This window comes from Pseudophryne corroboree, chromosome 4, assembly GCF_028390025.1.
Source record: "Pseudophryne corroboree isolate aPseCor3 chromosome 4, aPseCor3.hap2, whole genome shotgun sequence".
NCBI lineage: Eukaryota > Metazoa > Chordata > Amphibia > Anura > Myobatrachidae > Pseudophryne > Pseudophryne corroboree.
The window spans coordinates 299,585,705-299,609,181 of NC_086447.1; the positions used below are offsets into that span (position 1 = coordinate 299,585,705).

The window sequence follows — 23,477 nt, forward strand, 5'->3', positions numbered from 1 at the left end:
AGTGGCGATTCAAAAGCAGGCGTGTCATTGTGTTTCTGCCTGCAACTGCGATCCCATACGCAGAAAAATTATTATTATTATCCACCACCAATGTTGCACCTTCATATACAAGTGGTTGATCTCAGATGCCTACGCTGGGCATCTCAATAAGGTGGCTGCAACATTTGCATATTTTTGCACAGCCGCTGCATGCAGAATCGCAGCTGAGATGGCATTTGAACACATCTCTGAATCAAGCCCAATGTGTCAATACTGCAACCTCAGTACTTATATTGCCATCCATGCTGATGACACAGCTATGATGTGGGGCCCCTGGGCGACCACGCCCTGCCACCCTGTTGTCAATCCAGCACTGTATATATCAGGTGAGATTTATTCTGTGGTTCTGGTGTGTCTTTTTAAATGGAGCATGCAGACTCCACTGTCCCAAGACTCAATGGTACAGTAAGTATATCTGCCTGTACAGAGCTGGCCTTAACCAATATGATGCCCTAGGCAAGATTTTGGCTGGTGCCCCTCTAGGAGGCACAAGCAGCTTCTGCTTATTAAAATGATATGCAGCATGCCTATATTCTGTGTATGACTGCGGCTGTATCTGCATACGAAATGCTACATTACAGTGATTTCCAGGAATACACGCAACGTAGCATTTCGTATGCAGAAACAGCCACAGTCACACACAGAATATAGGCATGCTGCATATCATTTTAATCAGCAGAAGCTGCTGGTGCCCCTTAGCATACCAAATGCCCTAGGCATTTGCCTAGTTTGCCTATGCCTAAGGCCGGCTCTGTGCCTGTACTACATTACCTTACCCACCACAGAGCACTGTAATGATTGCCATATGATACAGAGAGCATCAGTGACCTCTGTATAATATATAAAGTATAACATCACTGTAAAAACCATGTAAGGCAGAGAAGAACATCACAGGGATTGCCATAAAATAAAGGGCATCTAACCACTTTATAATACAAAGGGCACAAGTGACTGCATTATACTAGAGACAGCATCAGTGACCACCATACAATACAGAGTACATCAGTGACTCATATAATACGGAGAGCATCAATAACACCATATATTAGAGAGCAACAGTGACCATCATGCAATACAGAGAGAGCATCAGTGACTGCCATATAATAAAGAGAACATCAGTGACTATTGTACAATACAGAGAGCATCACTGTGACCACCATACAATACAGAGAGCATTGCAGTGACCACCATATAATACAGAGAGCATCAATGATCGCTCACCCTCCACACTCTCTGGTTAATTTTCACCCATGCTCTGTTTTTTAAACAAACGCAATTTGTGTGCTCTCCAAGGCTTATCTATCACCCTTCTTCTGGCTTACTTGCTTAATACATTTTTCTGCCTGTACATCTTTTACCTCCTCTCTCTCAATATATATATATATATATATATATATATATATATATATATATAAAATTGAGTTGAAAAGTATACCTGAAATGAGGGAAGGCTTTATTTTTCTCTCATTTCTTTTTAGGGTAACAAAAAAGGAAAGAAAATACACTGATAGCTGAATAAGTTGAATGCCAAAAAAGTGACAGTTCCTGGATGCAACGCCAGATTACATGCGGGGAGGACAGAGCCCTCATACTGCAGCAAACATCGCCCGGTCCGGCCCACTCTTTATCCAGCTCTTGGCAGCATCGCAATACTTTGATTCACGTGTATAGTAGGCCATCGGCAAAGCAATGCACTGGGGCCACTAAGCACCCATTTCTGGGCACCAATTTAAAGAAATCATAACATGACAATCCTGCAGTCCTGCGCCATCTCTATACATGCTACCAAACAGTGAATGACTGTCAGCACTCTGATTGGTGGAAAGCTCCAGCCATCCACCAATTAGCATGCTGACAGCCATTTACTTTCTGGCTTCTAGCTAGGAGCAGGTAGAGAATGTTGCCTGGATGCTCTGATTGTGTGACCAGCACCTACCCCTGCACAGAGCCCCTTAGAATTGTGGGGCCCTTGGGCAGTTTCCCAGTGTGCCTCTATGTTAAGATGGCCCTTCATGCAGCTACAGGTGGTTGTCAGACATACACATCTCAGTCACATCACAATTTCAGGTAACAGAGCTGATCGCAGGTGCACTGCTTGCTTGGAAATAAATGCAGATCTTTGCCTGTATTCAGAGTTGGCTATATCTATGCAGCTGCACTGTGCCATCCATCTGCTTATGAAAGTAGTCATCATCACTATCTGCGCATTTATATACCAGCCCTATCCTTGGTGCTACAAATGAACCTGAAATATCTGAATACTTGCTACAGAAAAAGGGGGAGGGGGGAGGGGGGGGCTGGATAGGCACACTGGTTCCCACTTATAGTGGACTAAAAATATTAAACCGGTATATAGGGTGTTAATTATTTAATAGTACAAATTTACATGTAATGTGTGGTCAACATAGAAAAGAACACAAACTACTGTACCTTGTTCTTTATCGTTTTGATATCATCTTATCTGTGTACTCACATATTATACAGTATGTGTGACAACACTCTGGGTATTGTAGACTGCCCAGAATATTTTGTTACAGCAGACTTAGAATATTATATATACGTTCATGGTGATATATTATTGACAATTTATAAATTTTCTAACATTGGATTGAGCAGGAGATCTTTTGCAGCACTTAGAGTGGTTCCAATATAATACACATATGAACCACCACTGAGTTATGTTTTTTGTGTTTGTTTGTGATTAACAATTACAATAAAAGTTGTTTTATTTGAATTTATTAGTGCCCCAACCAATAGCGTTCTCTGTCCTCCTCTCATAAAATGCGCTGTCTTCTGAATGCACTGAATGCGCTGACTTCTGAATAGCCTGCAATTCCGTCTATAAAACATGTCCTCTGAACACTTGCACTATGTAGCCATCCAGCTACACCCTCTCAGCCGGAAGTGAATATGCTGCTGAGATACATACAGCTCCGTGGCTCTAATTCAGCATGAGTTGTAGTTGTGCGAAGCGCTCATGTGATTAGGTTTGCCCCCTGCCTAAGCAGCCTTGCTGCAAAGGTAGTCGGCAGGCAGCCATCTTTTGGGTCGCAGCAGCTGCGTGTCACATCACGCAGCCACCGCGGCCCGCACCCATACAGCCTTCATTGTCCAGACCACGCTCCCCATATGGTGCATTCGACACCCACAAAACTAGGCATCAGTGCCACGTCACCGCCCCCTACAGGACTTAGATTGCGTTCTGAAGAGAACGCAGTTTAAGACCTTGCACATGCGTGTAATGGCATACGCACATGTGCACATGTGCAAAAATACGCAAATAGCGATTTTAGCAAAATAAGGAACCATGCTGATTCAGGCCCTAAATCCCCTGTAGTTGCTCAAGCTTGTGTATACTCGGCCACGGAGCACGCACAGTTCAGGAATGGCAATAGAATAGACTTAGGGCCTGATTCAAACGTGATCGCTGCTGTGCGTTTTTGCACATCGGGCGATCAGGTCATAACTGTGTATGCACTGCAATGCGCACGCGCGTCGGACAACAATAACGGGCATCGCCGGTCAGTGACAGGAAGGTGCGAAAATTACGTTGCATGGGCGTTCGCAATGTTATTGACAGGAAGAGGCCATTTGTGGGTGTTAACTGACCGTTTTCTAGGGGTGTCCGCAAAAACGCAGGTGTGCCCAAGCGTTTTCAGGAAGTCTGTCTGACATCAGCTCTGGCCCCCGATCACACTGTAGGAGTAATTCCTGGGCTGCGCAGAGACTGCACACAGTGGATTTTTGCAGCTCGGCGTACACATGCACGGCAAATTTACACTCCCCCTGGGGGTGGCGACTATTTGAATGCAGGACAGCAAAGTTAGCAGCCCAGCAATCAGGTCTGAATCACCCCTCAGAGTATAGTGCAGGGAACATTGTACAGAAACAGGGAACATTGGGCCTAATTCAGACCTGATCACTCGCTAGCAGTTTTTTGCAGCGAGGCGATCAGATAGTCGCTGCCTACAGGGGAGTGTATTTTAGCTGTGCAAGTGTGCAAAAGCATGTGCAGCTGAGTGGTACAAAACAATCTTTTGCAGTTTCTGAGTAGCCCAGGACTTACTCAGCTGCTGCGATCACTTCAGGCTGTCCGGGACAGAAATTGTCGTCAGACACCCGCCCTGCAAACGCTTGAACATGCCTGCATTTTTCCAACCACTCCCAGAAAATGGTAAGTTGACAGCCACAAACGCCCTCTTCCTGTCAATCTCCTTGCGATCGGCTGTGCGAATGGATTCTTCGTAAAACCCATCGCACAGCAACGATACACTTTGTACCTGAGCGACGCACCTGAACATTACCGGTGCATATGCATGCTCAGTTCTGACCTGATCGCAGCCAAAAAAGCTAGTGAGCGATCAGGTCTGAATTACCCCCATTGTACAGAAACACATTCACCAGGGAATTGGTAGACTTTATAGCTTTTAATGTATCTAGATCAGGTGTATTCAATATGCGGTTCTCTGGCTGCTGTGGAACTAGACAGCCCAGCATGCCCTGCCACAGTTTTGCTATTGGGGCATGCCAAAACTGCTGCAGGGCATGCTGCATACCTCCCAACTTTGCCCGGCAAGGAAGAGGGACACTTGCATGCACCACAGACGTGTGCCCAAAATTAGGGGGAGTGGCCTTGTGTCTAGGGGGCGTGACCTCATGGGAAATGCTGCAATCACGAGTCATGCCCCTCTTTATGTCACTGTGGGGGCATGGTGCTCTGTGAGCTGCTGGCCATGCCCCATGTGCCTGTCGCTTGTGAATAGACCCTGTGTACACACACACAGCATCTATTCACTGCTACTCTTCTATGCATAGCAGTGAGTGACAGGGGTCCAACCAGCCCCCAACACCCCACGGGACACTGTAGCCTGCGGGTGTGACAGAACCTGAAAAATGGGACTGTCCTGCCAAAATCAGGAGGTATGATGCTGGGAAGTGTAGTTCTGCAGCCGCTGGTGGGCCGCATGTTGAATACAACTGATCTATATATTACTTGCACAAATAAAGTAAAGCAGATTTACTCTACTAGACCATGATCAGCAGCTTTGATTGATGGATTCAATGTGTCAACAGAAATAAATGTTAATTACAGCTGCCACTTCAAATCCATTTGTCAAAGCTGCTGATCATTGGCGACTTTGTCAAACCAACGAAGAGAGTATCTACTGTAATGCCCTACCCCGAATAATGATTTTGACCATTGGTCCTAACTAGGGGCGCACTGGCACAGCCCAAAACCACTAAAGGGACAGGCTGTACTCCTGTGAGGGGCACAGGGAAAGGTCATCCGGGCACTAAAAGACTGCCTTCCCTGCCCGTGTGGACTGCGGGGGTTAAGAGAATGGCAGTTAAGCAGTTACATAGGAGCCCCGGGAGGAAGTCAGTTGAGAGGAGTAACAGCGAGAGAGGGAGAGAGAGAAGAGGTCCGGTCGGTGGGGTGTCTTAATGAGGTGAGGGTAAGTCTGTGATCTGTCAACCATTGCCGGACTTAGGGCCTAGTTCAGATCTGATCGCTGGGCTGTTAATTGTGCTGTTCTACGATCAGATAGTCGCCGCCTCCAGGGGAGTGTAAATTTGCTGTGCAAGTGTGCGATCGCATGTGTAGCTGAGCTTTGAAAATCCACTTTGTGCAGTCTGTGCGCCAATCAGAATTTACTCCAGTGCGTTCACATCAGGGTGATCGGGGCCGGGGCTGACGTCAAACACCCTCCCTGAAAAAGCTTGGGAAGGCCTGCTTTTTTCCGGACACTCCTTGTAAATGCTCAGTTGCCGGACTTCCGGTGGGCGGGGCATTGAGTATGGCCGCCTTTTAACTTCCCTATATCGAATATTTCTACTGAATTAAGAGGATGGAAACATTTAACTCTTACCTACCTGGGAAGGGGCGAATTTGATCAAAATGATAACCTTTCCTAGACTGCTCTACTTACTACAGGCTCTTCCTCTATTACTTACCCAAAGAGATGTGAAACATACTAATAGCCAGTTTCGCTCCTTTATTTGGCAAGGGAAATGGCCACGCATCAGTTTTCTCAAAATATGCCAGACTAAGGACAATGGAGGAATCAACTTTCCGGATTTGGTGCGATATAGCCACGCAGCCCATTTAAGATATTTAATTGACTGGCTTCATGGTACAAATGTGTATGTAAATACAGTACTTGAATCTCATCTATTGGGAGACTTAAACATTGCTAGTTTCCTCCACAGTCGTGACCAAGATGTACACCCTACTCTCCGGGATAATCGTCTCTTGTGGAACACAAGAAAAGTCTGGCATATTTTGAGACATAGGAGCAGGTTTAATGACCATTTCTCTGTTCACCTCCCCCTCTGTAATAATCCAGGCTTCCAGGGCGGCATGGCGGCTCACACCTTCACCTTATGGCGGGATCTTTTTAATAGGGGAACTAATTAATTTCAAAGATAAATGACCCCTCACCTTCTCAGAAGCTGGGGCTAGGTTTGAAATACTTCAATCTTATCCAGTGGCGTTTTTACAGGCCCAACATTATATTTCTACGGTATTGAAAGAATTCAAAGATCTAGATTGGGATAATCCCTTGGATGTTTTAATACGTAAAGGACCTTCTTATAAAAAGGCGATTTCTTATCATTATAGATTACTTGATAACCCTATTGATCATACTAACATACAATCAGGAATGAGCCAATGGTTGGTCCACTTCCCAACTTTCTCAACTCAGAACCTTTTGAAATTTCTCAATATTTCTTGTAAACTCTTATAATCAAATATGTATCAGGAACTGTTTTACAATGTCATACATAGAACCTATATTTCTCCAAATAGACAGTTCCTCATGGGATTAATTTACACTGATGATTGCCCCAAATGCTCTCGGAAATATGCAGATTTATTCCATTGCTTTTGGGACTGCCCAATAATTAGAGGTTTTTGGATAAGGGTTAAACGTGAAGCAGAGGCTACATTGATTAATTATATTCCTCTTTCTCCTGAGTGGGCCATTTTTGGATTCCCCCCAAAATCTCAGCGTATTACCAAGGGAGGGAGAAAGTTGCTCCTGGCCATAAGCTCAGCAGCAAAAAAAAACAATATTACAAAATTGGATTCATCCCAACCCCCCGTCGTTCCCCTTATATAAGGACAAGCTTCATAACATATTCAGAATGTATTGGGTGGAAACCATGTTTGACAAGGAACGACGGGTTGGTCCATTTTTCGATGTATGGGAAAGTTACATTGTAACACAAATTTATCAATACGGGAGGGAATTCATAGAAGCTTACGTATGACCTCATGGTATGGACTGCTCAATCTGGATAGGGATCCCCCCATAGTTCTTGATCTATCTATTTCCCTGAAATTTACTTGGGGATGGGGGGTGATCGCCACACATCCTCCTGAGGGTTTGATCAGAACTTATGTATTTTATTACATGTTTATTATATAGTTTTCCAACGCTCTTTTTGTTCATGATTGATCATTAATGACTGATGCTACAAAAAATTGTAGAAGAACACTATGAGTACATTGTATGTTTATTCATGCTTCAATAAAAGAAAATGATTAAAACCAAAAAGCTCAGTTGCCACCCACAAACTGCATCTTCCTGTCAATTACCTTGCAAACACCCGTGCGGTCATTTTTTCCCGCCCCATCCTGTTGCCGACCAGCGATGGCCGTTGTTGTTGTCCAACACACGTGCACATTGTGGTGCATACACATGCGCAGATAGGATCTGATCGGCCATTGTGAGAAAACGCACAGCAGCGTTCAGATCTGAATTATCCCCTTATTGATACCGCTCTGCACAGAAATGCACTTTGCACTTGCAGGGAGAAAGTTTATCAACTGACTGGCCTCATCGACGCTCAGGCGGCTCCCCAACTTCACCACAGCGCAGCATCGGAAGAAACACTACACTCGTCATCAGGATGGTTGTATACTGTGGATAGCGGCATATAAACTGTAAGAGAGAAACAGACTGGCCACCTGTCTAACAGGGCCAGACCAAGCTTTTTTTATTGGTGAGCAAAGATACATTTTGGTGCCCCTTAATGAGATAAATTGTACAATGGGTATGGTCTCACAAGAAAGGGGCGTAGCCACAAAATTGTACCCTCAAGGTGGTGTTAGGGATATAGTGGGCGAACTGGGTGGAGCGGAGTTGCCGGCAGTGTCCTGGGAGCGAGGTTGCTGGCAGGGAGTGGGGTGGAGTTGGGTTGCTGGTGGTGTGCAGGGAGCAGGGCTGCCGGTGGTGTCCTGGGACTCGAGCGGGGGTGGGGGTATGAAGAATGCAGCCGTAGCGCCCTTCACAGTGTAGCACTCAACGCGGCTGCGTACTCCGGGTACTGGTTGGGCCGGCCCTGCTGTATACACTCCTGCAGTAGAAAAACACGGATGTTGCACAGTTGGCGCTGGCTGAGGAAATGAAAGTGCAGCACTGCAGCTCCTCACAGTGAGTGCTCCTTTTCTCCCCTCCTGGAAAATCCACACATCAGTCTCCCCATAGTCTTCTTATCCCTCCTGGTTAAGGGTCTAGTTCAGACATGATGATCACTGCTGTGCATTTTTGCAGAGGGCTTCGATCAGATAGTCGCTGCACAGAGAGAGTGAAAACCCGCCCCATGCAAGTGTGCGAATGCATGCGTACGCTGTGCAAAAACTTTGCACCATCCCATCGCTGTTAGGCGTCATGCCTCCTGCGCATTGCGGTGTACACGCTTGCACAGTCATTCGATAATCGGCCGCTGTGCGATTTCGCACAACAGCGATAAGGTCTGAATCGAGCCCATAGTAAGCTGTGGTTTGTCTAATTAAAAGTGTGTCAGTTTCATATTACTTAGTAGTCTAAGATAAAGAAACAATTAAACTACGCAAAGAGGGGCTCTTCTTTTACTGACTGCCTTATAAAGATTGTGAAACGAGTTTTAAAAGAAAAGAAAACCTTACCTGACGCAACAACATCAAATGTGCAGGGAAGGAAAGACCGGCATCCTCGTATCAACTAGATAGAAGACAGTTTGTAAGATCTATATAGGAAGGGTGATACAATAAGGGGGATAACTGCACTTACATACCTCCCAACATGACTCCAGGAGGGACAGAATCCTCTGCTCCTGGACTTTCTTCTTAATGTATGATTGCCATCACCTATGCTGAAACACCTTTCTTATCCATTACCTGTTCAACACAGGTGCAGACAATCATAAATGAAGAGAAAAGTCCAGAAGGAGAGCATTGTGTCCCTCCTGGAGAGGGTCATGTTGGGAGCTATGCACTCATACTTGCCTACCTGACCCTCTCCATGAGGGAGAAAATGCTCTGTTCCTGGACTTTCCTAGTAATGTATGATTGCCATCACCTGTGGTCAGCTAGTTAATTGATAAGAAAGGCGTTTCACCACAGGTGATGGCAATCATACATTACCAGGAAAGTCCAGGAACAGAGCATTTTCTCCCTCATGGAGAGGGTCAGGTAGGCAAGTATATATGCACTTAGCCTAAAAACACTTATGCAGCAACTGTGTTAATGTGAAAAAACTGTTTTTCTCATGAGAGTGCGCTGCCATCATAGTCTAGATTCCGAAAGACTACGCAGAGGAGCATGAATAATCCGTAAACTACAGCAAGACAAATTACCATGGTTGAGTACATGAGAAATTATCCCACAGACTACCAGTGGCTAAATTAGTAGAAGTACAGTAGGTCTGTGTAAATATGTGGTTGCTTTCTTGTATAAATTTGAGCTTGGGCAGAAGAAATTGTTCTTAAAAACAAGATGAGGCCTTCCTGGGCATCAATACTTCAAGAATGCCTAACTAATCAGAATAAATAACAATCTGAACAGTTCCGCCATCAGAGAATAGCATCCTTCACATGTTTTGGTGTGAATTCAGTATATGGCCTGTCCTCAGCAAGGCTGAAATCCTCTGTTAACAACATTGGATGAAGCAATTACATGGATGCATTGTGGATTTTCTGTGTGAGAACATTCCTGTGCAGCAGCTGTATGAAATTCAGCTAAATAACACATTAGTTATGTTTGGGGGTGGGGGGGATTTTTTTTTTTGTAGAGATATTACTGTTTCCTGCACTGAAAGATGTAGCAAAAATGCAAAACAAGCAACATATTTCTGATATAAAACAGAACACTGAAATAATTGAGAATAGCGTTATTAATAGTAAAAATAATTACAATGGGATATAAATTATTATTTTTAAAAAAATGACAATTATATATACAGTAGTTTATATTTTAGGTGCATGTTTGAAAAGGAATTAAAAAAAATGTGTTCTCTTGATTCTAAAGATACTACTAGTAAAGGCATCAGCATACGCCTTGTCACTGCAGTCTATGTTCTGATGTATGTTATACACTGCTCAAAAAAATAAAGGGAACACTTAAACAACACAATGTAACTCCAAGTCAATCACACTTCTGTGAAATCAAACTGTCCACTTAGGCAGCAACACTGATTGACAATCAATTTCACATGCTGTTTTGCAAATGGAATAGACAACAGGTGGAAATTATAGGCAATTAGCAAGACAGCCCCAATAAAGGAGTTGTTCTGCAGGTGGTGACCACAGACCACTTCTCAGCTCCTATGCTTTCTGGCTGATGTTTTGGTCACTTTTGAAAGCTGGCGGTGCTTTCACTCTAGTGGTAGCATGAGACGGAGTCTACAACCCACACAAGTGGCTCAGGTAGTGCAGCTCATCCAGGATGGCACATCAATGCGAGCTGTGGCAAGAAGGTTTGCTGTGTCTGTCAGCGTAGTGTCCAGAGCATGGTGGCACTACCAGGAGACAGGCCAGTACATCAGGACCGCTACCTCCGCCTTTGTGCAAGGAGGTACAGGAGGAGCACTGCCAGAGCCCTGCAAAGGGACCTCCAGCAAGCCACAAATGTGCATGTGTCTACTCAAACGATCAGAAACAGACTCCATGAGGGTGGTATGAGGGCCCGACATCCACAGGTGGGGGTTGCGCTTACAGCCCAACACCGTGCAGGATGTTTGGCATTTGCCAGAGAACACCAAGATTGGAAAATTCACCACTGGCGCCCTGTGCTCTTCACAGATGAAAGCAGGTTCTCACTGAGCACATGTGACAGACGTGACAGAGTCTGGAGACGCCAAGGAGTACGTTCTGCTGCCTGCAACATCCTACAGCATAACCGGTTTGGCAGTGGGTCAGTAATGGTGTGGGGTGGCATTTCTTTGGGGGGCCGCACAGCCCTCCATGTGCTCGCCAGAGGTAGCCTGACTGCCATTAGGTACTGAGATGAGATCCTCAGACCCCTTGTGAGACCATATGCTGGTGCGGTTGGCCCTGTGTTCCTCCTAATGCAAGACAATGCTAGACCTCATGTGGCTGGAGTGTGTCAGCAGTTCCTGCAAGACGAAGACATTGATGCTATGGACTAGCCCGCCCGTTCCTCAGACCTGAATCCAATTGAGCACATCTGGGACATCATGTCTCGCTCCATCCACCAACACACAGACTGTCCAGGAGTTGGCGGATGCTTTAGTCCAGGTCTGGGAGGAGATCCCTCAGGATACCATCCGCCACCTCATCAGGAGCATGGCGAGGCGTTGTAGGGATGTCATACAGGCATGTGGAGGCCACACACACTACTGAGCCTCATTTTGACTTGTTTTAAGGACATTACATCAAAGATGGATCAGCCTGTAGTGTGTTTTTCCACTTTCATTTTGAGTGTGACTCCAAATCCAGACCTCCATGGGATAATAAATTTGATTTCCATTGATCATTTTTGTGTGATTTTGTTGTCAGCACATTCAACTATGTAAAGAACAAAGTATTTAATAAGAATATTTCATTCATTCAGATCTAGGATGTGATATTTTAGTGTTCCCTTTATTTTTTTGAGCAGTGTATATGTGCTGGCTGGTTATCCCGGGGATCGGCAGTTCTGTGTGTATAAGGCACCATGGGGCACCCAGTACTCATATGTGCATAAGGCATCACACCAAAGGAGGATTTCCCACAAGCCAGTAAAAGCGGCTGCTTAATGGGCCCTGGGGGGCCCGCCTGCCGCCGACCATTTTTTTATTTTTATTTTATTTAATCTTAGCAAATTGTAGGGAGAGAACAATGAGTTCTACCTAGCCCAGTTTCTGGGGTTATGCGTCCCTCTTGGACAAAGCCATCTTCCACCATACTCCCTGCATACCCGGCGGGACCAAGGTACATACTGCATCCTCCATCCATGCAGCATAACTGCTAAGCCACATGAGTCGCGACTTGTGAACAAGTGACGGCAGGACGAGATTACCTGGGTATTGTTTATTCAAACCATGTGGTAGCCAGCTCACAGTGTCATTTTATTTGGTACAAGTCTTTCTTATTAGAAGCTCTTTTCTTGTTTGTTGAATAAAACATTTATGCACTTTTATGTCTCTAAACTGGAAGTGTCCAGGGAGCGGCATTGCCGGCAGTGTCCAGGGAGAGGGGTGGAGAGGGGTTGCGGCGGTTCCCAGGGAGCGGGGTTGTCGGCGGTGTCCAGGGAGCGGGGTTGCTGGCGGTGTCCATGGAGCAGGGTTGCTGGCGGTGTCTGATGGGGGTGGCACACGGGGGGGGGGGGGGGGGTATGGAGAATGCAGCCGCAGTACCCTGCACAGTGTAGTGCTATTATACGCGGCTGCGTACTCCGGGTACTGGTGTATACACTCTTGGAATGGAATAATAAGATTTTACTTACCGATAAATCTATTTCTCGTAGTCCGTAGTGGATGCTGGGGACTCCGTTAGGACCATGGGGAATAGCGGCTCCGCAGGAGACAGGGCACAAAAGCAAGCTTTTAGGATCACATGGTGTGTACTGGCTCCTCCCCCTATGACCCTCCTCCAAGCCTCAGTTAGGTACTGTGCCCGGACGAGCGTACACAATAAGGAAGGATCTTGAATCCCGGGTAAGACCCAAACCAGCCACACCAATCACACCGTACAACTTGTGATCTGAACCCAGTTAACAGTATGATAACAATGAAGTAGCCTCTAAAAAAGATGGCTCACAACAATAATAACCCGATTTTTGTAACAATAACTATGTACAAGTAATGCAGACAATCCGCACTTGGGATGGGCGCCCAGCATCCACTACGGACTACGAGAAATAGATTTATCGGTAAGTAAAATCTTATTTTCTCTAACGTCCTAGTGGATGCTGGGGACTCCGTCAGGACCATGGGGATTATACCAAAGCTCCCAAACGGGCGGGAGAGTGCGGGTGACTCTGCAGCACCGAATGAGAGAACTCCAGGTCCTCCTCAGCCAGGGTATCAAATTTGTAGAATTTTACAAACGTGTTCCCCCCTGACCACGTAGCTGCTCGGCAAAATTTTAAAGCCGAGACCCCCTCGGGCATCCGCCCAAGATGAGCCCACCTTCCTTGTGGAATGGGCATTGACAGATTTTGGCTGTGGCAGGCCTGCCACAGACTGTGCAAGCTGAATTGTACTACAAATCCAACGAGCAATAGTCTGCTTAGAAGCAGGAGCACCCATCTTTTGGGGTGCATACAATATAAACAGCAAGTCAGACTTTCTGACTCCAGCCGTCCTGGAAATATATATATATATATATATATATATATATATATCTATTTTTAGGGCCCCGACAACGTCTAGCAACTTGGAGTCCTCCAAGTCCCTAGTAGCCGCAGGCACCACAATATGTTGTTTCAGGCGAAACGCTGACACCACCTTAGGAAGAAACTGGGGACGAGTCCGCAGTTCTGCCCTGTCCGAATGGAAAAACAAATATGAGCTTTTTTTAAGACAAAGCCCCCAATTCTGACAATCGCCTGGCCGAGGCCAGGGCCACAACATGGTCCCTTTCCATGTGAGATATTTCAAATCCACAGATTTGATCGGTTCAAACCAATATGATTTGAGGAATCCCAACACTACGTTGAGATCCCACGGTGCCACTGGAGGCACACAAGGGGCTGTATATGCAATACTCCCTTGACAAACGTCTGGACTTCAGGAATTGAAGCCAATTTTTTCTGGAAGAAAATCTACAGGGCCGAAACTTGAACCTTAATGGACCCCAATTTGAGGCTCATAGACACTCCTGTTTTCAGGAAGTGCAGAAATCGACCTAGTTGAAATTTTTTCGTGGGGCCTTCCTGGCCTCACCCACGCAACATATTTTCACCACATGTGGTGATAACGTTGTGCGGTCACCTCCTTCCTGGCTTTGACCAGGGTAGGTATGACCTCTACCGGAATGCCTTTTCCCTTAGGATCCAGCGTTCAACCGCCATGCCGTCAAACGCAGTCGCGGTAAGTCTTGGAACAGACAAGGTCCCTGCTGGAGCAGGTCCTTTCTTAGAGGCAGATGCCACGGTTCCTCTTGGAACAGACATGGTTCTTGCTGAAAGCAAATCCCATCTTAGCTCCCGAGGCCATTAGTCCTCTGTGAGCATCTCTTGAAGTTCCGGGTACCAAGTCCCTCTTGGCCAATCCGGAGCCACGAGTATAGTTCTTACTCCTCTACGTCTTATAATTCTCAATACCTTGGTTATGAGAAGCAGAAGAGGGAACACATACACCGACTGTTACACCCACGGTGTTACCAGGACGTCCACAGCTATCGCCTGAAGGTCTCGTGACCTGGCGCAATACCTGTCCCGTTTTTTGTTCGGGCGGGACGCCATCATTTCCACCTTTGGTCTTTCCCAACGGTTCACAATCATGCGGAAAACTTCCCGATGAAGTTCCCACTCTCCCGGGTGGAGGTCGTGCCTGCTGAGGAAGTCTGCTTCCCAGTCGTCCACTCCCGGAATGAACACTGCTGACAGTGCTATCACATGATTTTCCGTCTAGCGAAAAATCCTTGCAGTTTTGACCACTGCCCTCCTGCTTCTTGTGCCGCCCTATCTGTTTACGTGGGCGACTGCCGTGATGTTATCCCACTGGATCAATACCGGCTGACCTTGAAGCAGAGGCCTTGCTAAGCTTATAGCATTACAAATTTGCTCTTAGCTCCAGTATATTTATGTGGAGAGAATTCTCCAGACTTGATCACACTCCCTGGAAATTTTTTCCCTGTGTGACTGCTCCCCAGCCTCTCAGGCTGGCCTCCGTGGATACCAGCATCCAATCCTGAATGCCGAATCTGCGGCCCTCTAGAAGATGAGCACTCTGTAATCACCACAGGAGAGACACCCTTGTCCTTGGATATAGGGTTATCCGCTGATGCATCTGAAGATGCGATCCGGACCATTTGTCCAGCAGATCCCACTGAAGAGTTCTTGCGTGAAATCTGCCGAATGGAAGCGCTTCGTAATAAGCCACCATTTTTTACCAGGACTCTTGTGCAATGATGCACTGACACTTTTCCTGGTTTTAGGAGGATCCCGATTAGCTCGGATAACTCCCTGGCTTTCTCCTCTGGGAGAAACACCCTTTTCCTGGACTGTGTCCAGAATCATCCCTAGGACCAGCAGACGTGTCGTCGGAACAACTGCGGTTTTGGAATATTTAGAATCCACCCGTGCTGTCGTAGAACTACTTGAGATAGTGCTACTCCGACCTCCAACTGTTCTCTGGACCTTGTTCTTATCAGAAGGTCGTCCATTTTCTTTGAAGACGAATCCTCATTTCGGTCATTACCTTGGTAAAGACCCGGGGTGCCTTGGACACTCCAACGGCATCGTCTGACACTGATAGTGACAGTTCTGTACCACGAACCTGAGGTACCCTTGGTGAGAAAAGCAAATTTTGGGACATGGAGGTAAGCATCCCTGATGTCCCGGGACACCATATAGTCCCCTTGTTCCCAGTTCGCTATCACTGCTCTGAGTGACTCCATCTGGATTTGAACCCTTGTAAGTGTTCAAATTTTTCAGATTTAGAATCGGTCTCACCTAGCCTTCTGGCTTCAGTACCACCCTATAGTGTGGAACAATACCCCTTTCCTTGTTGTAGGAGGGGTAATTTTATTATCACCTGCTGGGAATACAGCTTGTGAATTGTTTTCAATACTGCCTCCCTGTCGGAGGGGGACATTGGTACAGCAGACTACAGGAACCTGCGAGGGGGGAAACGCCTCGACATTCCAATCTGTGCCCCTTTGATACTACTTGTAGGATCCAGGGGTCCTGTACGGTCCCAGCGTCATGCTGAGAACTTAGTAGAAGCGGTGGAGGGCTTCTGTTACTGGGAATGGGCTGCCTGCTGCAGTCTTCTTCCCTTTCCTCTATCCCTGGGCAGATATCTTATCGGGACGAAAAGACTGAGGCTGAAAAGACGGTGTCTTTTTCTGCAGAGATGTGACTTAGGGTAAAAAACGGTGGATCTTCCAGCAGTTGCCGTGGCCACCAGGTCCCATGGACCGACCCCAAATAACTCCTCCCCTTTTATACGGCAATACATCTTTGTGCCGTTTGGAATCTGCATCCCCTGACCACTGTCGTGTCCATAAACATCTTCTTGCAGATATGGACATCGCATTTACTCTTGATGCCAGAGTGCAAATATCCCTCTGCGCATCTCGTATATATAGAAATGCATCCTTTAAATGCTCTATAGTCAATAAAATACTGTCCCTGTCAAGGGTATCAATATTTTTAGTCAGGGAATCCGACCAAGCCACCTCAGCTCTGCACATCCAGGCTGAGGCGATCGCTGGTCACAGTATAACACCAGCATGTGTGTGTATACTTTTTTGGATATTTTTCTGATAAGCATGTGAGCGCCTTATCCACCCTGAGGGGTGTTTCCCAATGCGCCTTAACTTCTGGCGGGAAAGGGTATACCGCCAATAATTTTCTATCGGGGGAAACCCACGCATCATCACACACTTCATTTAATTTATCTGATTCAGGAAAAACTACAGGTAGTTTTTTCACCTCACACATAATACCCTTCTTTGTGGTACTTGGAGTATCAGAAATATGTAACACCTCCTTCATTGCCCTTAACGTGTGGCCCTAAAGGAAAATACGTTTGTTTCTTCACCGTCGACACTGAAATCAGTGTCCGTGTCTGGGTCTATGTCGACCGACTGAGGTAAATGGGCGTTTTTACAAGCCCCTGACGGTGTCTGAGACGCCTGGACCGGTACTAATTTGTTCGCCGGCCGTCTCATGTCGTCAACCCACTTGCAGCGTGTTGACATTATCACGTAATTCCATAAGTAAGCCATCCATTCCGGTGTCGACTCCCTAGAGAGTGACATCACCATTACAGGCAATTTGCTCCGCCTCCTCACCAACATTTTCCTCATACATGTCGACACACACGTACCGACATACAGCACACACATAGGGAATGCTCTGATAGAGGACAGGACCCACTAGCCCTTTGGGGAGACAGAGGGAGAGTTTGCCAGCACACACCAAAATGCTATAATTATACAGGGACAACCCTTATATAAGTGTTCCTCCCATATAGCATTTAATATATATGTATATCGCCAAATCAGTGCCCCCCCTCTCTGTTTTAACCCTGTTTCTGTAGTGCAGTGCAGGGGAGAGCCTGGGAGCCTTCCCCTCAGCCTTTCTGTGAGGGAAAATGGCGCTGTGTGCTGAGGAGAATAGGCCCCGCCCCCTTTTCGGCGGGCTTCTTCTCCGGAGATTGTGAAGTCTGGCAGGGGTTAAATACATCCATATAGCCTCAAGGGCTATATGTGATGTATTTTTCGCCATACAGGTATTCTACATTGCTGCCAGGGCGCCCCCCCCCCGCGCCCTGCACCCTCCGTGATCGCTGTGGGAAGTGTGCTGACAGACAATGGCGCACAGCTGCAGTGCTGTGCGCTACCTGAGGAAGACTGAAAAGTCTTCTGCCGCCTGGTTCCGGACCTCTTCAATCTTCAGCATCTGCAAGGGGGTCGGCGGCGCGGCTCCGGGACGAACCCCAGGGCGAGACCTGTGTTCCGACTCCCTCTGAAGCTAATGGTGTCCAGTAGCCTAAGAATCCAATCCATCCTGCACGCAGGTGAGTTGAAATTCTCTCCCCTAAGTCCCTCGATGCAGTGAGCCTGTTGCCAGCAGGACTCACTGAAAATAAAGAACCTAAAAACTTTTTCTAAGCAACTCTTTAAGAGAGCCACCTAGATTGCACCCTTCTCGGACGGGCACAAAAACCTAACTGAGGCTTGGAGGAGGGTCATAGGGGGAGGAGCCAGTACACACCATGTGATCCTAAAAGCTTGCTTTTGTGCCCTGTCTCCTGCGGAGCCGCTATTCCCCATGGTCCTGACGGAGTCCCCAGCATCCACTAGGACGTTAGAGAAAACACGAATGTTGCACAGTCGGCGCTGGCTGAGGAAATGAAAGTATGAAAGTGCAGCACTGCAGCTCCTTCACGGTGAGTGCTCCTTTTCTCCACTCCTGGAAAATCTGCACATCAGTGTCCCCATAGTCTTCTTATCTGTTGGGGACAATCATAGACTATTGTACTGAATAAAACTTTTATGCACTTTTATGTCTCTATACAGGAATCATTTCTCGTGGATCCCGGAAAAATATACAGAAAAGGGAGCTGCGGTCCATCATACTATTTGAACACTAGTGCATAAATTCACCAGGAGTTCACTGGTGTATAGCTGGAAGGTGACTATAGTGGATAGTCAGGCAGTTTACACAGTACATGCAGGTTTTGCTGGTCAGATTTTACAGGCAGTCTTTAAACAACAGCACAACATTCCAAGTTCTAATAAGCACAAGTAGTACAGATTCCAAATGGCTGCTAATGTAACCCCAGACCCCCAAATTTATCGCCTGGCCACTTGCTGGCATAAGGAGCAACGACCTACCAAAGAAGTTTTTAAAGGTAGCAGAAAAGTTGTAGTGATTACTGATTAGCCCAGCTGTGGCTTACAGCAGACTCGGCTAAAGCCCGGACTGGATTCCATCTGTAATCATGCTGTCCCTGCCCCAAAATATATATTGTACTGTGAGTGCTGCACCAAACAATGGTCAATACATATAAAATGTGGGAGATGCACAGAAGGAGGGCGTGGTTATGAGCACAGCAGAGTACATACTGCGATTGAGGACAGCTGAAAGGGATCCACTTACTCTCTTGTTAACCTTTACTTTTCAATGAAATAGTGCATAGTTACCTAATTTCTGGTTGTTCAGCCAAGTGCATGGAGCATGGCTCTGTCAAGTGGGCAGTGTGGGAGTTGTGACGGCGCAAACACTAAATTGTGGAGCTGCCCCCACCATTCAAAGCAGCCATTATGGGTAAGTACATATTCCTTCAAGAGTTGTATTTAAAACCAAAAGGTGAATTATAATTAATGAAGGAAACAATATAATAGGGAGTGCTGTGCTCCAAGGACAGCTGAGCCAGTACTGCTTGTGATGTGATTACATTCCCTAACTAAGGTGTAGATGTACTAAGCAGTGAAAAGAGTGGAGAACTGTGTCAGTGGAGATGTTGCCAATGGCAATCAATCATCATTGAAGTGACATTTATAACTTGCATGCTCTAAAATTATACAGAGCTTCTCATTGGGTACCATGTGCAACTTCTCCGCAGTCTCACTTCTCCACTCTTTTCACTGCTTAGTACATTTTTAAATGTTAGTAACTATGGGGGTAATGCAGACTTGATTGCTGCAGCGGTCGCAGTCTGAATTACTTTGTGTAGTGCGCACCCCGGGAGCCCAGTGAGATGCTATCAGCATTTCACTGGTGCGACTGCCTCTGCCTGATTGACAGGCAGAGGCGGTTGCGGGGCAGGAAGGGGCGTGCCAACGGAGTTAGAACACCGTTGGCGGGGCGCGGTCCGCATGCTGGGCGGCCTTGCCCTGCGATGGGCGGCCCCCAGCATGCTAGCAAAAGGATTGCAAATTAGCATAAATTGCAATCCTTACTGAAATAGGCCCGGAATATACATTCCTCCCAATTTTCCAATTTTTTTTGCTGGACCATGCCTATTTTTGAGACTCTCCTGTTGTCCCATATACAGGTCGCAGTGTCCTGTGGTGTGAGGGGCACTTGAGAGGCTTCTGTGACTCATTGCTCTGCTGTAGAGCAGTGGAGAAGAGACTCTGTGCGCATTCACAGAGCGTTGGGCATGCCCCCACAGTGTAAAACATAGGGGGTGCCTCCCAGCGCTAATTTAATCAAGTGCACTATATATCTTCCACTATAACATCAATCTAAAAATAATTCAAATACAATTCCATATGTAGATAATATATCTTTTTTTATTTAATTGAAATAGTAAAAGTGGATTGCAGGAATGGATAATATCCCTTCTCCTGTTCATAGAACATATACAATTAATATCCAATCGTGAGTCCTAATACCGGTATACTACAACAATACACATACATACAACATATAACATATAATGACCTGTGATACGCCTATTTGGCGAATTACTCACTAAGGTGTAGTTAAAAATCCTTAATTAGGATTAATACCATATCTGGTGGTCAGGTTTATGGTGTATCAAATTCCTGTATAGGCCCAAGTCAATATTGTCCTATGGATCCTCTAATACAGTCAATTCGAATCCACATTCAGTGAAAAAATATATCTGGATTGGTAAGGGCAATGTCTCAAATGAAGCTTGTATTCACAAAGTTCAAAAATGCCTTTACTCCATAGTTATTGAATGACTTACTTCAATAGTCGAATGCATAAAGGTTCGGGCGTCTGCCGGCAGACAGTTGTTGGTGTCTCTGCTATCTGTGGTGGACACAGGAAGTGTGGGGCCAAGAAACATGTTTTGGATGCTAGCTGGCATAGGACAACTGGTGGAGAGGTTGCCAGAATATGGGCAAGGAAAATCAGGACAATTCAATGGTCCCTATTGACTGCAGAAATGGTGCAAAGTAGTGTTTAAGTTGGCTCACCCTGTGGCTAACTTTTAGTTTTGTAAATAACACAGTTACATAACTAGAGGCTAGCAGGCCACTGGCAAACTCTCAAGGTGGACCTCATGTTTGCTTTCTCTAAACCCTTAGGTCTATGTGTGTAGCTGTATAGGTACCAACAGAGTGAAATAGGGAACCTGCAGACGAGGAGGGATCTGTACAGAATGCTGGTCAGAGGCACTTCCTCAGAACTGGGGGGAGTGGCTTTTGCCTCTCCCCCCAGTCCATCCCACGCAGCAGCAGCAGGCTCCTCTGACTGAGCATGGGTAAGAGATTGCATTATTCGTGTCCTGCCACCCCTACTCGTAGCCAGTAGAGATTTGTTTTGATAGCAGACTAAATTTCACTGGGTATAGGTGTGCGTGTGAATACTGAAAGTGTAAATGATGACGTGACCTCTGCTTCCCAAGGTCATCTGCAGGGCCGTAACTAGGTCTGTGCGGAGGAGGCACCGCACATAGCGCTGCAGGGTAGGGGGTGCTGTGCATGTAGCATTGCAGTCAGACACTCTATTCATTTAGCTATATGCCCTTGCATAGAAAGGTAGATAATTCTAAGCTACAGAATTCAAACTATTTGAAGCTTACCTTGTACTTTTTGACCTGCTCATTTGCCATGCTGAATATAATTTTTACAAAGTACCAGTAGCTTCATACAGTGTTCATAGTTTTTATGCAGGATCAAATAGCTCAATGAGTAGGGTGTCTAATCAGGATTCAACAGGTTATAGGTCTGAATCCTGGGTATGGCAGTATATTGAAATGTTTTATTTAATAAAGGGTATTGTAAGCTCTCAAGTTAAGTACATGAATGTGGTATAAAGAGGATTTGTGTCCAAATGCATTTTCTTGCAGTGTATATATAAAATGTGGTAAAGGGCATCATAGCATGGGCTTTCTCTAGGATAAATCTTCACATACCCCTTCCCCATGAGGCATGCGCCTTATGTCCCTGTTGGGAAAATGAGGGGAGGAGGGGGGACGCATGTGGGGGGACGCCCAGCACAGGGCAAGTACGCCCCTCATGCCGGGCCCTGCATTCCCCAACCCCCCACCCGCTAACATGCAAATGCTTTGCTAAGCAGCGAAGCGCTCACATGATTAGGGTAGCCCCCTGCCTTCGCAGCCTAGCTGTAAAGGCAGATGTTTACATGCCCCAAACGCTACACCGATGACCACAAAACACGCCCCCCACTAAGACTTAGACTGAGTTCTGAAGAGAGCGCAGTTTAAGACTTTGCACATGCGCACATGTGCTGAAATTGCCAAATAGCCGCTTTCATTTTCTGTGAATGTAATATTTCATATGCGTTCTCATTTTATTTTCTTGGTCCATTCAAGGCCTCATTTGTTACTATTGTAATGGATCATACACTTATTATCATTATTGTGCTGTTGAAACATTGGGGGAGATGTACTAAGCAGTGAAAAGAGTGGAGAAGTGAGCCAGTGGAGAAGTTGCCCATGGCAACCAATCAGCTGCTCTGCATAATTTTATAGTATGCAAATTATAAATGTTACTTCAGGGCTGATTGGTTGCAATGGACAACTTCTCCACTGGCTCACTTCTCCACTCTTTTAACTGCTTAGTACATGTCCCCATTGTTTATGCGTAATGATGCACAACTGATTTACGATGCCTCAATAAAAAAATAAATATTATTTTCCTTAAATGAATAAACAATCGAGCGACCTCCCATCAAAAGTCTAAACCAAATCTACATATTAATTTAAAAAAACTAATCATGTATCAGACCCTTGTTGACTTAGCTCCTGTCCCTGAATATAAAGCTCAAAAAAGGTGGGAAGAGGATTTGGGAATTATATTATCTAGGACACAATGGAGTAAAATCTTTATCTCTTCCGTTAAAATCTCTAGATGTCTAAATCACACTGAGATGCATGTGAATTTGCTTCATAGGATGTATCTGAAACCAGAGAGGCTACACACTATTTGGCCATCTTGTTCAAAATACTGCTGGCGCCTTTGTGGTGAGATAGGCCACATTTTCCATGTATTTTTGTCATGTGCTGTTATTAGTCAATTCTGGTCAGATGTTTTTAAATTGATTAATGATGTGTTGAGCTTGACACTCTCTCCCTCCCCCTCCGTAGCATTATTAAACTTATTTCCTGACAATATTTTATCACATAAATGCTATGTCCCTGGACAAATTTTGATAGCTGCGAGAGCTGCATTAGCGCAACTGTGGAAACATCGACTCCCCCTTCTTTGCTGAAGGTTATCCATAAAATTCAGTTCCATTTCACTATGGAGATGACACATCTACCCAACTCACGCTCAGCCGTGTCTCCCTTAGTGCTTTGGTCACCTTGGCATGATTTTGTTACGGAGGGTGATTGAGCTCAGTATTGACCCAGTTGACCAAGTAAGAACCCTTCTTCTGTTTATCTATATCGCTTATGCTCTGATGTTATTGTATGTACACCTAATTGTGAATATTTGTTAACTTTGTATGCGCTGTTGGAACAATGCTTACTCATTATTGATGCTTGTACCCCCTCTCCTTTTTTCCCCTTCTTCTCCTCTCTTTTTCTGCACCCTTTTGACGAAAAATA

General features: G+C 45.8%; 1 protein-coding gene across 7 annotated transcripts in view; it reads left to right on the top strand.

Moving 5' to 3' along the window:
* The first annotated feature begins 5,405 nt into the window (after nt 1-5,405).
* The window catches only part of TMEM212 (transmembrane protein 212), a 77,789-nt gene continuing 59,717 nt past the window's right edge, over nt 5,406-23,477 (top strand). For 2 of the 7 annotated variants that reach the window (XM_063916255.1, XM_063916260.1), the window contains exons 1-6: nt 5,417-5,495; nt 7,858-8,049; nt 18,502-18,616; nt 19,148-19,252; nt 20,989-21,164; nt 22,777-22,889. The gene's annotated coding sequence lies outside the window, so the exon portion shown is untranslated. Of the gene's footprint in view, nt 5,496-7,857; nt 8,050-18,501; nt 18,617-19,147; nt 19,253-20,988; nt 21,165-22,776; nt 22,890-23,477 lie in introns of all 7 variants that reach the window. The other 5 variants (XM_063916256.1, XM_063916257.1, XM_063916259.1 and 2 more) reach the window with 5 other exon arrangements.